The 16,894-nt window shown below is 37.8% G+C and overlaps 1 protein-coding gene across 1 annotated transcript in view; it reads right to left on the reverse strand.

Moving 5' to 3' along the window:
- LOC133542939 (receptor-type tyrosine-protein phosphatase gamma-like) overlaps positions 1 to 16,894 on the reverse strand; it is a 797,325-nt gene that overhangs the window by 779,625 nt on the left and 806 nt on the right. The gene's annotated exons all lie outside the window — the stretch shown is intronic.

Genomic DNA, 16,894 nt, shown 5'->3' on the forward strand with positions numbered 1-16,894 from the left:
AAGATAAATATCATTAATTATTAACAATAACATAGAGTTAAAGGTAATTTTAGCAAATTGGCTATTTCTGGCAATTTATTTAAGTGTGTATCAAACTGGTAGCCCTTCGCATTATCAGTACCCAAGAAGTAGCTCTTGGTTTCAAAAAGGTTGGTGACCCCTGGTGTATAGTGTATAGTATCTTTGTCTTTAAGGGGGCCACTAGCATGAAAGCGCACATAAACATAAACATAATTAACGTCGTAGAAATGATCGAGACTAGGTTCAATATTTAAATAGCTTTTTTCTTATCCAATTTCAGATATTTCCCCAAAGTTTCATGAAAATCCAACCCTAAATTGTTTCAGGTACTTTGCTAAGAGACTGACAAATTGACAGCTGTGATTATATCTATTTCGAATAAAAACTGGGTGTTGTTGATTTCAGAGACGAGTGTTTTGAGTTTACAAGCTTAATAACTGAACCAGTTAAGCTCGTAAAATGAGATTCTACAGTCCTTTCGATTAGATTTTAGCTTATATTCTTCGAGTTACATGAATACGCATCTGAGGTTTTTTTGTTTTAACAGTGCTAACGTTTGAGTGTTCACGTCAGACGTTACTGGCTGACTAGCTAGCTCCGCCTTCTTATTCAAACACCGCGACCATGAATTTGAACGCAACATGGCGCTGCCTGGTAAAAAAAGGTCCATCCACTCTTTGGACAAACATAGACATGTTTTCCCAGCCTGGGGAGATAAATCAGGACTTTTCCAGCGTCAGATAATCTGTTATCATACTGTACAGGCCTCGATTTTCAATTTGTCATTTTGTGCACACAAGCAAAGACTTAACGCTGCTTATCGGAGACAGTTAGACAAACAAGCCATACTTCAAAATCGCATTACATCCCCGCACTAAAGCGTCCCTCTCTGGCTAAACTGCTCATGTGCTTGAAAATCTCAAAAAAAAACATAATTAGACATGCCTAAAATTATTCCTCATGAATGTGACATTTGCGTTTTTGGCTTGAATTAATCCAACATGTTTCCGACGAAAGTCAAAGGAAGCAGGAGATGTTTTATTTTCATTTTGTTAACAGGCTCGAACCAATCCAATTCAACTGAGAGCCAGCGTCCTCTACATGGGACATTTGACTTTTCAAACAGAGCTCCCATGCCGCGAAATGTGCATTTCTGACAAAAAAAATAGACCAAAACCAGTTGTCCATTGTTGGTACTCATAAAGTGATAGTCAATGACAAAACTGCCTTTTATGAATGACAATGTATTGATATCAGGGGTATCTCGATGTTGCCATGCCGATATGGATCGGATACGATATCAACAGGAAGCATACATACTTTAATTATTTTGTAGTGTGGAATGTTAGAAAAGGTTTGATCAAGTGAACTGAGTCAAACAAAGAACAGTGGTAGGTATTAAAAACATGTTTTTTTTTTTTTTTAATTATTACTAACCGTCCGGAATGGACCAATGCTCTCTATAAATTGAAATGGATTAATACATATTAATAAATAATAGGTAACACTTTAGTATGGGGAACATATTCACCATTAATTAGTTGCTTATTAACATGCAAATCAGTTACATATTGGTTCTTAATTAGTCATTATTAAGTACTTATTGATGCCTTATTCTGCATGGCCTTATTATACAACCCCTAACCCTAAGCCTAAACAAATAACTAAATTAAGTCTTTGCTACTTACAATATGTTCCCTTAGTGTCCAAATAACACTTAATTAAGTCTCTCTTACTTAAAAGATGTTCCCCATATAAAAGTGTTACCAAATAATACAATAAAATTAAATAAATATACAAAAATAAAATAAAAACATGTTCCCCATATAAAAGTGCTACCAAATAATACAATAAAATTAAATAAATATTAAAAAAAAATAATTAAATTAAATTTAAATAAAACAAATGAACAATAAAATAATAAATAATTTGTTTATTAGCAACATCGGTCAAAATAATCCATGTTAAACTCACGACGCAGTGAAATTAATGATGCGGACACGTTTGTTACAAGATACATTCTAATAAGCTTCTGCCTTGGAGACTTTTTATGTTTAAATAATACGCAGCTATCAGTATTTGAGTCTTGTTTACCGTATGATGACAAGTGTGCTAAGGACACTGATCCTGCTTGGGCGTTGTATAGTTGCTCCTGGTAGCCTATATTATACCATGTTTACCTTTTGTAAATGACTTCAAAGTCCAAACTTGTGGATACATATTATCTAACTGATGTCCTATATCAATATTGGACAGCCTTAATTGTCATTATTAGTATTATCAATTGTATAAATTGTTGTTGTTATCATTCGCTTACAGCATTAATGAATAGTAATAATAATAAATAAATAAATAGTTTTAGAGTATATTTGCAAAATGTTACAGATATTCTATTCTGTAAAGGGCCTCTGGAATTTTTTGTTTTTACATAATTGTGTATAACAATAATCACTATTTTATTGCACAACAATAAAATACTTGTGTTATGGAGAATAAAATTGACATAACAGCGCACTCAACAAGATTTTGGATACAACACTGTAGAGGGGGGTCTGCCGCAGAGCGCGATGTGTGAGGACAGGCCTCAAAGCAGCGGAAGGTGAGTAGATTGCCCAGCTGGAATTTGTTATCTAGTCACCTGTCGCCTTTATTAGCAGCAGCCGGACAGAGACACGTTGTTGGAGTTAGAGCGAGAGAGAGACACGCCGAGAGAAAGACTAAATACCATAGACTGAAAAGTCGCAGAAGAGTGTGCTGTCGTGGCGTGTGAGAGAATAAAACAAGTGTCAAACCTGACTACCGGGCTTACCAGAGGATCTGTCGCGATCAGGGGAACCCACGGGAGGGCAACCTCAACAAACATGTTGTAATGTTTTTGTAAAATACTACAAATCAATGTTATACATTATTATTACATGATTTATGGTAAATGCATCCGTTACCCCGGGGGTCTGCAACATGCCGCTCTTTAGTGCCACCCCTGTGGCTCCCTGGAGCTTTTTCAAAAATGTATGAAAAAAGAAAAAGATGGGGGAAAAATATATTTTAGTTTTGAAATTATTTCTGTATTAGGACAAACATGACACAAACCTCTTAATAGTTAGAAATCCCATTGTTCATATTAAACATGATTCTCCGATGAGAGTATTTGACGAGCGCCGTTTTGTCCTTCTAATTATGGCAGTGCTTGAACTCACCGTAGTTTGTTTGCATGTACAACTTTCTTCAATGATGCCAGGGAGAGACATATTTATGCTCTGTCTCATTTTGTCCACCAAACGTTTTAGGCTGTGCGTGAATGCACAAAGGTGAACGTTGTTGATGTTATTGACTTGTGTGGAGTGCTTATCAAGCATATTTGGTCAGTGCGTGACTGCACGATAATCGATGCTCACATGCTATTTAGGGTAGCCTTATGTATGTATTGCATCATTATGCCTCACTTGTAGGTATATTTCAGCTTATTTAATTCCCTCTGTCCTCTGAGTATTTCATTTATATTTACATATCTCATGACACATTATCTGTACGTAATATTGGCTGCATCTCTGATAGTTGTTTTTGTGCCATGTTGTTCCAGACCATAGCAAACGTAACCCAGCTTGCAAAGATTGTTTTAAATTAGGAGACAGCCTGCCATTTCCTTTAACTTAGACACACACATCTATACCTTTAGCCATTAAAAGTCAGTCATTTCCAGGAGTTATGTCACCTTCTGAGTAACCTCTGATTTACTAATGGTTTCTAATATTGTAAACATGCGTGGAATGTTGAAATATTACATTTCAACATTTCTGTCAACAAATATTTGCTTCAGCTAGCGACACAGTCATTTTGATAGTAGGCTATTATAGCTGATATAGACACTTACATTATGTGTTGTCTTCATTATAACACTTATAAGACTTTTAAAGTCATTTTGATAGTAGGCTATTATCGCTAATATAGACACGGAAGTCATGTGTTTCCTTTATTTTAACACTTACATACGTCTTTTAATTTTTTGCGGCTCCGGACAGATTTTTTTTTTTTGTATTTTTGGTCCAATACGGCTCTTTCAACATTTTGGGTTGCCGACCCCTGTCTTACCCTAAGAGAAGCCGAGCTGAAATGTGTTTGTGTCTCAAAAGTGTTCTTTGATTTGGAATAAAGAACATTATTAGCATGTTTTAGCATTAGTATTTATTTCAGCACATATTAGCATTTTGCGATATTTTGCTGGTTTGTTGTGAATTCCTTGCAGAAATATAGTAAGAGCAGTTGAATTGTACTCAATGAAACCTTATTAAAGCAGTACAATTGTCAAATAGATTTAGAATTAGATTTAATTAATTTTTTTTTTTAAAATAGCCTTTGGAAATATGCAAGCTTAACTGACATGCGAGCATTTGGGATAATATCCTGCGACAGTCACATGACAACCCCTCTCTTTGGAACTTAAGCTGTATAGAACACTTTTTTTAAAACATTTAAAGCAGGGGCATCAAACTCATTTTAGATCAGGGGCCAAATCTACTCCTGAGTGGGCCGGACTGGCAAAATCACGGCACGATAACTTAAAAATAAAGACCACTTCACATTGTTTTCTTTGTTTAAAAATAAAACAAGCAAATTCTGATGTTGTACAAATTATAATGTTGTCACATTTTTTTTACACTTACAGTACATGTTGCGGTTGTCGTGACCCGTACGGGGACGTCAATTTTATGTGGTCGAAAAGTCAGAATCTTAAACAGGAACAATAGAGAGTTTTTTACAACAGTTTTAATGACTCACAATCAGATAGTACAAAGTTGGATTGAATCGATATGGAAACAGACAGTGTCTCATGAGACGAAAGATGGTACACCCTCGTAAAAAAATTAAGAAAGAGCGCACCTCAGGCTAGGTCTTCCCTTCTTATTTATACGCTTCATGATAGCCAGATTTGTATCATAACAACTTACGTAACTGTCCGATGTTCAGGGTGACTTGACCTCTTATGTCGTGTCACCCCACCAACTTGGTCTGGGTGACTTGACCTCTCATGTCGTGTTCCTCCCAATGTATTTAGTTTGGAGGTAACCCTAGGACAGAAATTTTCCACTACACGGTTAATAGTATTCTATCTTTATTTGTTGTTATTTATACTTTCTGAATAAATGATGTGATAATGTTAATCAGTCAACTCATTGGTGTTCATTTTCAATCTATCAAGATAATAAAAAAATATCAAAATCAAATTACAGGATGTTATTTATGTAGTTTGTTCATTTTACTCAACATCATGTGGTATAGTTTGTACATAGGTAGCATCATCTACAAAGATACAAATAATTGCTTTTGCGACATCTAGTGGACACATTTAGAACAGCAGCTTCTTTCATTCAAAAATATTGCCTCATTTATTATAACTCATCCCACGGGCCAGAAAAACCTGTTGGCGGGCCTGATCCGACCCTCGGGCAATATGTTTGACACCCCTGATTTAAATTGTTGTTGTTTTTTATTGAATGATTCAAGAAAGTCATAAATACATACTGTAGATGTTTGCAATGGTGCCTTCCCTTGACAGGGACCCATGTCTATTATGTCGTTAACGCCCAGTAAGTGACCCAAATCTGAAAATATCCGCATTTCTGCATGAAACGTCCAAATTTTCCAAGAGGGTAAACGAGCCATGAGCGTGTTGGGAATGACGGCAGAGGAAAAGATTCGCTGCTCTTGAGGAGTTGTGCCCTGAATCGCTAAGAAGGCTTGCAAAGAGGTTAGTCTCCCTGCTTGCATGCAAAGTCTCAAGCTGGGCGGAACCGTCTAATCCTTGAGGATATCCATAGCAGGGGTAGTATCAGGACCAGATCGATACTGGCGTGATGACATTGATATTTGTAAGACACTGTGGTACCTCGCTTTTCACTTGGTTTTTACAAAATATTTTTTCCCCAAACGTATGCACCTGTTTTCTTGTACCTTCTCAGCTATCGTACGGACAAAAATTTCTCGTAAAAAATTATTTCCTATGAATCCGCTGAAATGAATGCCCAAGAGAAGAATCCCACATGTTGGTTACTCAGTGTCTGTGTTTTTTTTTCTTTTTCATTGAGCATGGCTGCAAAAAATAAAGAAGGTGAGAAACTGTCACGACGTGGTTTGAGCAGCTTACTGCGGGGTTCGTTCTCCCAAAATGCAGACGGACCATTCCGGACAAAGCGTGCAGCTAAGAACATGATTTAATTCTCAAAAATCAAAGTAGTACAACAAAACGGAACACAAGGGGAAGGAAAATAGTGCTGATCGCACTTGGAGCTAAAGCAAATACTTAGTGCAGGAAACATAGAACTATGGACATGGGACACCCACGAAACTGTGGTATGAAATAAACAAGACTTACGTAGTAGGCTGCGTGAAGCAAACAATGAAGCCAGCCTGAGCGTGGCGAACAAGGTGAATAAATTGCTCTCTGATTAGTGGTTGACAGCAGCTGAGCGTGGGACCACTAACCAGAGGCAGGTGAACCCAAATAATCCCCATGGTGACCAAAATAAACCCAGAAGTGCACAAAAAAGGAACTAAGGGAGTCCAAAACTAACAGAACATAACTAACCAAAACATGATCCAGAACACGGATCATGACAGAAACACTAAGGATTTCAACAAAATGCTCATAATTATTTTCGCCAACAAGAGTGTTCAATAAAGGTAAACCTTAATTTTAAATGATAATGTATACCGTATTTTCCGAACTGTAGGGCACACTTAAAATCGTTTTGTTTTTTTCTCAAAACTTGACATAATAATCCTGGTTTTGCTCGATGACCTCGAAGCAATTTTATTTGGTACATGGTGTAATGAGCAGTGTGACCAGTAGATGGCAGTCAAACATAAGAGATAGGTGTAGACAGCACCTATCTCGAACGGATTACTTGGGTTTGCATTTTTTCTAACGGGAAAAAATGTTTTGTTCTTTGTTCGATTCGGTCTTCATCTGACTTATTGGAATGGTAACAAAAACTAGGGCTGGGTGTTGGCAAAGACTTCACGGTACGATAATCTATGTCAAGATACGATAATCTATGTCACGATACGATAACATATTGCGATAGAGTGGCATGGCGAGACACTGTGTTGTATGGCAATGTTCTACATAGTTCAGTAATAAATGTAAAAGGCAACTTCAAATGCAAGGACATTTAATTTGATTTATTGCAATTGTACACATGTCACACTTAGATACCCCCCAAAAATTCTACTCTGCTTCCTACCTGCCTTCCTCACCACTAGGAGTGTCCTGATACAACGTTTTCACTTCCAATACGATACCGATATCGGACCGTTGAGTATTGACTGAAAAAGATATTCATCTGATACGATATCAGCACAAATCATACTTGTATTATTTTGTCGTATGTAATGTTAGAAAACGCTTGACCAAGTGAAATTACTCAGAGGTAGGTTTGAAAACACTGACCTTATATCAGACTTAATGGGATCTTTGAATTGAATATATGTTTTTAACTTAGTGGCCACAATAATTAAGTTCATGATGCAGTAAGTTGAATGAATCAGACACATTTGTTACTGAATATTTTTAAATACGCTTCTGCCTTGGAGACTTTGCATACGTAAGTAAAATGCAATTATAATTATGTGATACTTGTTCATATTGACAAATGTGCTGTTTTAGACTACAATGTTGTTCAATTATTACCCATGTCTATCTTGTGCGCTATTGTGTGCTTAGCTGTTGTGTAGCTGCTTGCTAAATTACTTGATGAGAATAGAAGAAAAGACCAACCGCATTGACCTATTGGAGGACAATTAGAGCAGTGGTCCCCAACCTTTTTGTATCCCCGGACCGGTCAACGCTTAATAATTTGCCCCGCGGCCCATTTTTTTTTTTTTTGTCATGAAAAAGGGACGTTTTTGCCATGAAAAGGGGAGGTTTTTGTGGTTGGTGCACTAATTATAAGCGTATATTGTGTTTTTTCTGTTGATTTAATAAAAAATTAAAAATTAAAACAAATTTAAAATATATATATATATTTTTTTTTTAAATAAAAATTAATAAAAAAATATTCTGCGGCCCGGTACCAATCGGGCCACGGTCCGGTGGTTGGGGACCACTGATTTAGAAGACATACTGCTTGTATAGGACATTATATCATGGATTTTACATGCAAGCCCGTCCCATCCCATACGTAATTTTTGCTGATATTGAACTAATGTCAATGTTGTATCGAGACACCATTATTTATTACAAACCCCGCACAGCAAAGTAGCAGTACGGTGACACTTTGTAATTTGAATTACAAAACCCAAAACAAGTGAAGTTGGCACGTTGTGTAAATGGTAAATGAAAACAGAATACAATGATTTGCAAATCCTTTTCAACTTATATTCAATTGAATTGACTGCAAAGACAATATACTTAACATTCAAACTGGAAAACTTGGTTATTTTTTGCAAATATTAGCTTGTTTGGAATTTGATGCCTCAAGCATGTTTCACAAAAGCTGGCACAAGTGGCAAAAATGACTGAGAAAGTTGAGGAATGCTCATCAAACACTTATTTGGAACATCCCACAGGTGAATAGGCTAATTGGGAACAGGTGGGTGCCATGATTGGGTATAAAAGCAGCTTCCATGAAATGCTCATTCATTCACAAACGAGGAACTATTGCAAGGAATTTAGGGATTTCACAATCTACGGTCCGTAATATCATCAAAAGGTTAAGAGGATCTGGTGAAATCACTGCACTTAAGCAATGATATTACGGACCTTCGATCTGCATCAAAAAGCGAAATCAGTGTGTAAAGGATATCACCACATGGGCTCAAGAACACTTCAGAAAACCACTGTCAGTAACTACAGTTGGTGGCTACATCTGTAAGTGCAGGTTAAAAGTCTACATTGCAAAGCAAAAGCCATTTATCAACAACACCCAGACACGCCGTCTGCTTCTACGTTGCACTGATGCAAAGTGGAAAAGAGTTCTGTGGTTTGACGAGTCCACATTTCAAACTGTTTTTGGAAACTGTGGACGTTGTGTCCTCTGGAACAAAGAGGAAAAGAACCATCCGGATTGTTATAGGTGCAATGTTCAAAAGCCAACATCTGTGAATCAAGCAAGAATGAGAAATAATTCCACGTGAAAACCTTCAAAAATTGGTCTCCTCAGTTCCCAAACGTTTACTGCGTGATGTTAAAAGGAAAGGCGTTTTTACAGTAGTAACACATTTTTACAATGTGTTACTGCCATTAAATTCCAAGTAAATGATTATTTGCACAAAAAATGAAATACATTTCTCAGTTGGAACATTAAAGATATTGTCTTTGCAGTCTATTCAATTCAATATAAGTTGAAAAGGATTTGCAAATCATTGCATTCTGTTTTTATTTACCATTTACACAACGTGCCAACTTCACTGGTTTTGGGTTTTGGGTTTTTTACAAATCATTGCTCAAAAGTGTATATCTTCACTTCCTGTTTTGAATGTGTAAACAATTTAAATCTATGAATAATACATAACAATGAAATGTGACAAACAAATACAATTATAAATGATTGCATTAATCATGTATGTACAGAGATTACTCACAAACTCCTTTAACTTAACTGCGTACCAATACGTGAACAGTGTGCTGTTATACGTCCGGTAATCAGGTCAATGTTTAGTTCAGTCTCAAGAGGACCTATTATGCAAAACCAACTTGTCTTACCTATTAGTACCTGTTTGTGTTTTAGGGATCTGCATATGTATGAAAAGTTGAAATCCAACCATTGAGGCATTGCGTAAATATTTATTAAAAAAATGTCGTCCTTCCTTCCTACTTCCTCCAAATGGTCCGTTTGGCATTTTGTTCAAGTGTGACATTTTCTTCGAGCGTGACGTCATCAAGTTATCCATATATGGTCGACATTTACCCAAACACCATTCTGTGAGTCAGTCCATTTATATGTATGTAAAACCGGCTGTGCTACAACATCATGTGGACGATAAAACCCAACAAGGAAAAATGCTCCGTTGCTTTGCTTTAACCAGCACAAGTAACTACACCAACTTTGAATAGAATAGAATGGACTTTATTGTCATTATATATGCAGATAACGTGATTAAGGACTCCAACTTTAGGTGGGGTAGTGGAAACAAATATGTGATAAAAATAAATTATACAAGAAGTAATAAAGATCAAAAATAAGAATTTAAAAAAACAGACTACTATGCAATAAAAAATAATAAGCAATCCTGTACTATATACAAAACAGTATACACAAATACTGTACAATATACAAAACAAGACAATCAGTGTAGGATGTATTGCACTCAAAGGGTAATATTGCACAGAATGGTATAAGGGTAAGATATTTTATGGGGGTGTATTATTTACTATAAATTTGAGTTCAACTTTCAACCTCATCTAAAGTAAAAACTCCCAAACTTTTAGCTTTTATGATTTGTGGCTTCATCTGTGAAAAAGCTTTGAGAGTGTGCAAAGATTATCCCTCCTTCGACACCAGACCTTCGCAAAAAGATGGATCTTCTAAAACAAACTTTTAATTGCAGGCTCGGTGACTGCTATTTATGGCAATGGAGGAGACAAAGTGGTAAGTAATAACAATGTGTGAATAATACGTTGGCAATGTTAGTTCAATTTGTTGTGTAGCCAGCTTAGCCTTCTACTGTGACAATAGCATCACCATCCAGCGGCAAAATAAAAAATAATTTCACTAAATTCTACTTTCAACTGGATCAGTGCCTGCTGTGTTTGGCAGCGGACCATTTAGTATTATAATCAGTTATTCTGTATTATGCCTGTGTGGCATGGTGGCTGCCAAAGTTGATTCCTTCGTGGATGCGTCAAAATGTGAACACAGCAAGGTAAGGTTTAACAGATTTATTTAACAAACCAAAGGAGCTAGAGAACAAAAACACTGGAGCTAACAAAAGGCAAACCAAAGACGCTAGCATGAGAGCTAGGATATACAAAATAGGAAATTAAACTGGCACGTAGGCACACAAAAGGGAAAAATAAAACATTTAGCATGAGAGCTAAGAACGAGGTGTGTTTTATGAACCCAGGATGAAAGAACAGAACGGGCAGGCTTATATAGTGAAGGGTGATTGGAACAACAGTTGTGCGTGGACCGGGAGTAGCAGGTGAACTAATAAGCTACCATGGTGACAAAGCAAACAGGAAATAAGGAGTCAGATGGAGAGATATACAAAATGGAAACAAAACAACAAACTGAAGATCCGAGCAGCTGATCGCAACATTCTGTTGACGATGTTGCTCGTAGCGTGGTTTACTGCAGCCTCTATTGTTTACAAGTGTTCAAAGCTTCAGCAGTGAACATGTTTTATAATAGAAAAGCATGTTAAAGTCAATATACACATGAATATGTCCAGGTGGTAGCATTGGAGAGAAACAGACTCTGTAGAAGTTTAACCTTCATGTATAGCTCCAGATCTCCAGCCTGGCGTCTGATTCATTTTTAATGAAACACGGTAATCCCGTTGATCCCGATATATTACCTAGGATGTTGTGTTGTGGTGATAATCATTCAAAACAGATGACTTGCGGCTGTAATCGATGTCCGGAGTGGACGATAACAGCAAAAAAAAGTTAAAAAAACACGGAACAATTCTGCCGGGCTGGAGCGGATGTGGACTCAGCGTGATGGGGCGTGGTGAGGAGGGGTTCATTTGCATCTAACAACTCCACCTCTCAAAACGACCTATTTGCAAAAGTAGCAAAAATATTGCTTACAAACACATCTGCAAAACAAAATCTATGCAAATTGTTCACCAAAGAACCACCATTGCATGTTATGTAGACCAAAATGAAGAGTTTTAAAAATAGAAGAAAAAAAAAAGTATGACCCTTTTGAACAATTACATAGGGCTTTTAATAACAACCCCACTTGGCCAAACTGCTGTACAGACATAAGAAACAATTTTAAAAAACAGTGCAAAGATGAGTGAGGAGACTCCGACTGGTGTGCTCTCTGGTAAACCTTACTTTAAAATAAACCCTGCCTGTACTTTGGATAGATCTGTTAGCAAGTTTCAAACAAGTAAACATTTAGAAATGTTCTTGTATGGCATTCCTGTGAGGCTTGTGTGGCATATTGTTGCCGGATTCGGTCCTCTGTGGATGCTTCAGCAAGAACACAGCAAAAGGCAGGAACTAAGAGATTTATTAAACTCAAAAACGGGCTACAACAAAAACACTGGTGCTAATACAAACAGGTAAACAAATGGCGCTAGCATGGAGGCTAAGAATAAGAACAGAAACACGATACTTGGCACGAAGGCACAAATAGGGGAAAAACAAACTACCTAGCATGAAAGCTAGGAATAAACTAAAGCTTAGTGTGAAAGCTAGCGAGATAGAGCATGAAAGACAAGTCATCAGCCGTTGCGTGAAAGCAAACTATGAACTAACAAAAGGGGCGAGCTTAAATAAGGAAGGTGATTAGTAAAGACAGGTGTGCAGGAAGCGAGAGTAGCAGCTGAAACTAATAAAAAACCATGGAACGACGGGGAGTGATATAAAAATGGAACGGTAAACAATATTTTGTAGAGAACCGAGCAACGGATCGCAACAATTCCGACAATAAAACTACATTTGTGCTTAAGCATTTCACTGTGCAAAACCATTTTTATGACCTATTGGTACCTGTTTTTGTGTAATTGGTATCTGCATAAGTCCTGAAAAAGTTAAATGAAACCACGGAGGCATGGCAGTGATATTTATAAAACAATATTGAAGTTAAAGTACCAATGATTGCCAAACACACACTAGGTGTGGTGAAATTCGTCCTCTGCATTTGACCCATCCAATTGTTCACTCCCTGGGAGGTGAGGGGAGCAGTTGGCAGCAGCGGTGCCGCGCCCGGTAATCATTTTTGGTGATTTAACCCCCAATTCCGACCCTTGATGCTGAGTGCCAAGCAGGGAGGCAATGGGTCCCATTGTTATAGTCTTTGGTATGACTCGGCCAGGGTTTAAACTCACAACCTACCGATCTCAGGGCGGACACTCTAACCACTAGGCCACTGAGTAGGTTGCGTTCTTTCATACTCCCTCCAAATGAGCAATTTGGAATTTGCCCAATTAATATTTGTTTCCCCCCTTGGGTGACGTCAGTGGATTATCCATATATGGTAAACATTGAGCCCAAGTGCTTTGCGCGAGACCGCCATTGTAGTCCGATATTTTAGTCAGTAAGCTTTTTCATCTATATCCTCTTGTTGTGGGGCAGACTGGCTCCTACATGCACATGCATCGTCCGCTGTTGCCATTTACAATACAAATAATTTGAAAATATATCTGTCAGTAGAGGCTTCACGGTGGCAGAGGGGTTAGTGCGTCTGCCTCACAATACGAAGCTCCTGCAGTTCTGGGTTCAAATCCAGGCTCGGGATCTTTCTGTGTGGAGTTTGCATGTTCTCCCCGTGAATGCGTGGGTTCCCTCCGGGTACTCCGGCTTCCTCCCACTTCCAAAGACATGCACCTGGGAATAGGTTGATTGGCAACACTAAAATTGGCCCTAGTGTTTGAATGTGAGTGTGAATGTTGTCTGTCTATCTGTGTTGGCCCTGGGATGAGGTGGCGACTTGTCCAGGGTGTACCCCGCCTTCCGCCCGATTGTAGCTGAGATAGGCGCCAGCGCCCCCCGCGACCCCAAAAGGGAATAAGCGGTAGGAAATGGATGGATGGATCTGTCAGTAGACTCGCTATTAAAGCGCTAAAAACTACAACAAGGATGGCTGGCAGAAGACGCTGTCGAAATAACCATTGCAAAATGTTGACCAAAGAACTGCTATTACATGTTATGTAGACCACAAGGAAGCATTTTAAATGTAGAAAAAAAAATCATAGAATTTTGAATTACGCAAAAAAGTAATTTACTACGCTTAATTGTGACATTAGGAAAATAACAGTTGTGATTAAATAGATTTAGGTGATTCATCAATAAATTGGATTAGAAAAAAAACTTAGATTTACAATAATGACTGGAACCATTAACATTGGAGCACCCGGAACTGAGTTTCCAGACGACCGCTGCATGAGAGCAAACATGAAAGCGGTGGTTTATGGGTACTGTGATCTCTGTGGCGGAGAGTTAAATATGAGATGCGATCTTTCATTTGTTATTGTACACGTGTTAAAAGTTCACTTTCAGTGTTGATGTCTATTTATAATAAAGGAAAAAGTGTTATTAATTTCAACTATTTACTCCCATATGAATTAAGGCTATAAAGTGTTTTATCTGATTACTTCATAAATCTAACAACCTAAGACGGGAGTCAGCAACCTGCGGCTCCGTAGTGCCGCTCTAGCGGCTCCCTGGAGCATTTTTAAAAAAAGGATTCAAAATAGAAAAAGATAGGGGACAAATATTTGTTTCAGGACAAACATGACACAAACCTTCCAAATTGTTAGAACTACCACTATTTAATATATTTGTGTGTATGCTTCACTGATGACACAATATGGTGAACATCGGGTTGTCCTACTATTTTCAGTGGTTCTTGAACCCACCATAGTGTAGACGGTGAAGCAACAGTTTGTTTACATGTAAAATATTCCACTCCTTCGTTGTCTCATTTTGTCCACTAAAAGTTTTATGCTGTGCTTTAATCCACAAAGATGCGCTTTGTTGGTTTTATTGAATTGTTGGAGTGCTAATCAGGCATATTTACTGCAAGCTAATCAATGCTAACATGCTATTTAGGCTATCTGTATGTACATATTGCAACATTATGCCTCATTTGTAGGTATATTTCAGCTAATATAATATCCTTTATCTGTATGTAATATTGGGTGCATTTCTGATAGTTGTTTGTGTGCCACGTTGTTCCAGACCACAGCAAACATTACCTAACGTATTGTAATAAATCTATTACACGAAGACAGCCTGCCGTTTCCTTTAACTTGGACACACACATCTAGTGTATACCTTTGGCCATTAAAAGCCAGTAATTTCCAGGAGTTATCTCATCTTCTGAGTAGCCTCTGATTCAGTAATGGTTTCTAATGTTGTAAAAATGTGCTTCAGCCTGCGACACAGTAATTTTGATAGTAGGCTAATATAACTAATATAGACACTTACATTATGTGTTGCCTTCATTATAACACTGATATACAACTTTTAAAGTAATTTTGATAGTAGGCTAATATAGCTAATATAGACACTTACATCCTGTGTTGCCTTCATTATAACACTTAAATAAGACTTTTAATTTTTTGCGGCTCCAGACAGATTTGTTTTTTCAATTTTTTTGGTCCAATATGGCCCTTTCAACATTTTGGTTGGCCAACCCCTGACCTAAGCGATAGATTACTAAAATAATCCATAGCTGACGATAATAATTGGTTGTTTCACAACACTAATTTGTTGTTTATTTATTTTTTTACCTTGCTTCACATTAGTGTTTATATATTGTTTGCAAGTTTGTACGTCATTATTATTTGTATGTTTGCAATAAGGTAAGGTTTTACTACTTACGTATAAAATACTACACAGTCTAGCTCCATCCTATCTTGCTGATTGTATTGAACCATATGTCCCGGCAACAAATCTGCGTTCTAAGAACTGCGGCTTATTAATGATTCCCAGAGCCCCCCAAAAAAGTCTGCGGGATTTAAACATTTTCTATTGAGGCTCCAGTACTATGGAAAGCCCTCCCGGTATTAGTTAGAGATGATAAGTCAGTAGAAGCATTTAAGTCCCATCTTAAAACTCATTTGTATACTCTAGTCTTTAAATATATCCCCCTTTTAGACCAGTTGATCGCCGTTTCTTTTCTGCTCTGCCCCCCCACCACCACCACCCTAAAGATTAGGTGACCACAAATGAACCGCTAGCTGTGCATCAGTTGATGATGTCTCTGCACTGTTGACGTGTCTCCACTCAAGATGGTCTCCTGCTGGCCCCACTATGGACTGGACTCTCACACTATTATGTTAGATCTTTAATGGACTGGACTCTCACCATTATGTTTGATCCACTATGGACTGGACTCTCACTATTATGTTATATCCACTATGGACTGGACTCTCACATTATTATGTTAAATCCACGATGGACTGGACTCTCACACTATTATGTTAGATCCACTATGGTCTGGACTAACTATTAAGTTAGATCCACCATTGACTTGACTCTCACTATTATGTTAGATCCACTATGGACTGGACTCTCACACAATTATGTTAGATCCACTATGGACTGAACTCTCCCTATTACGTTCGATCCACTAAGAACTGGACTCTCACACCATTATGTTAGTTCCACTATGGACTGGACTCTCACACTATTATGTTAGATCTTTAATGGACTGGACTCTCACCATTATGTTTGATCCACTATGGACTGGACTCTCACACTATTATGTTAGATCCACTATGGACTGGACTCTTACACTATTATGTTAGATCCACTATGGACTGAACTCTCCCTATTACAATCGATCCATTATGGACTGGACTCTCACACCATTATGTTAGATCCACTATGGACTGGACTCTCACACTATTATGTTAGATCCACTATGGACTGGACTCTCACACTATTATGTTAGATAGACTGGACTCTCACACTATCAACTAGATCCACCATCGACTGGACTCTCACACTGTTAACTAGATCCACTATGAACTGGACTCTCACACTAATAACTAGATCCACTATGGACTGGACTCTCACCCTATTAACTAAATCCACTATGGACTGGACTCTCACACTGATAACTAGTTCCACTATGGACTGGACTCTCACACTATCAACTAGATCCACTCCACATCCATTGCACCGGTCGCCCAACGCGATCCCCTCCAAGGTTTCTCATTGTCATCCCATTGGATTGAGTTTTGCCTTGCCCCG

The sequence above is a fragment of the Nerophis ophidion genome, linkage group LG02 (genome assembly GCF_033978795.1).
Source record: "Nerophis ophidion isolate RoL-2023_Sa linkage group LG02, RoL_Noph_v1.0, whole genome shotgun sequence".
In the NCBI taxonomy this organism is placed as follows: domain Eukaryota; kingdom Metazoa; phylum Chordata; class Actinopteri; order Syngnathiformes; family Syngnathidae; genus Nerophis; species Nerophis ophidion.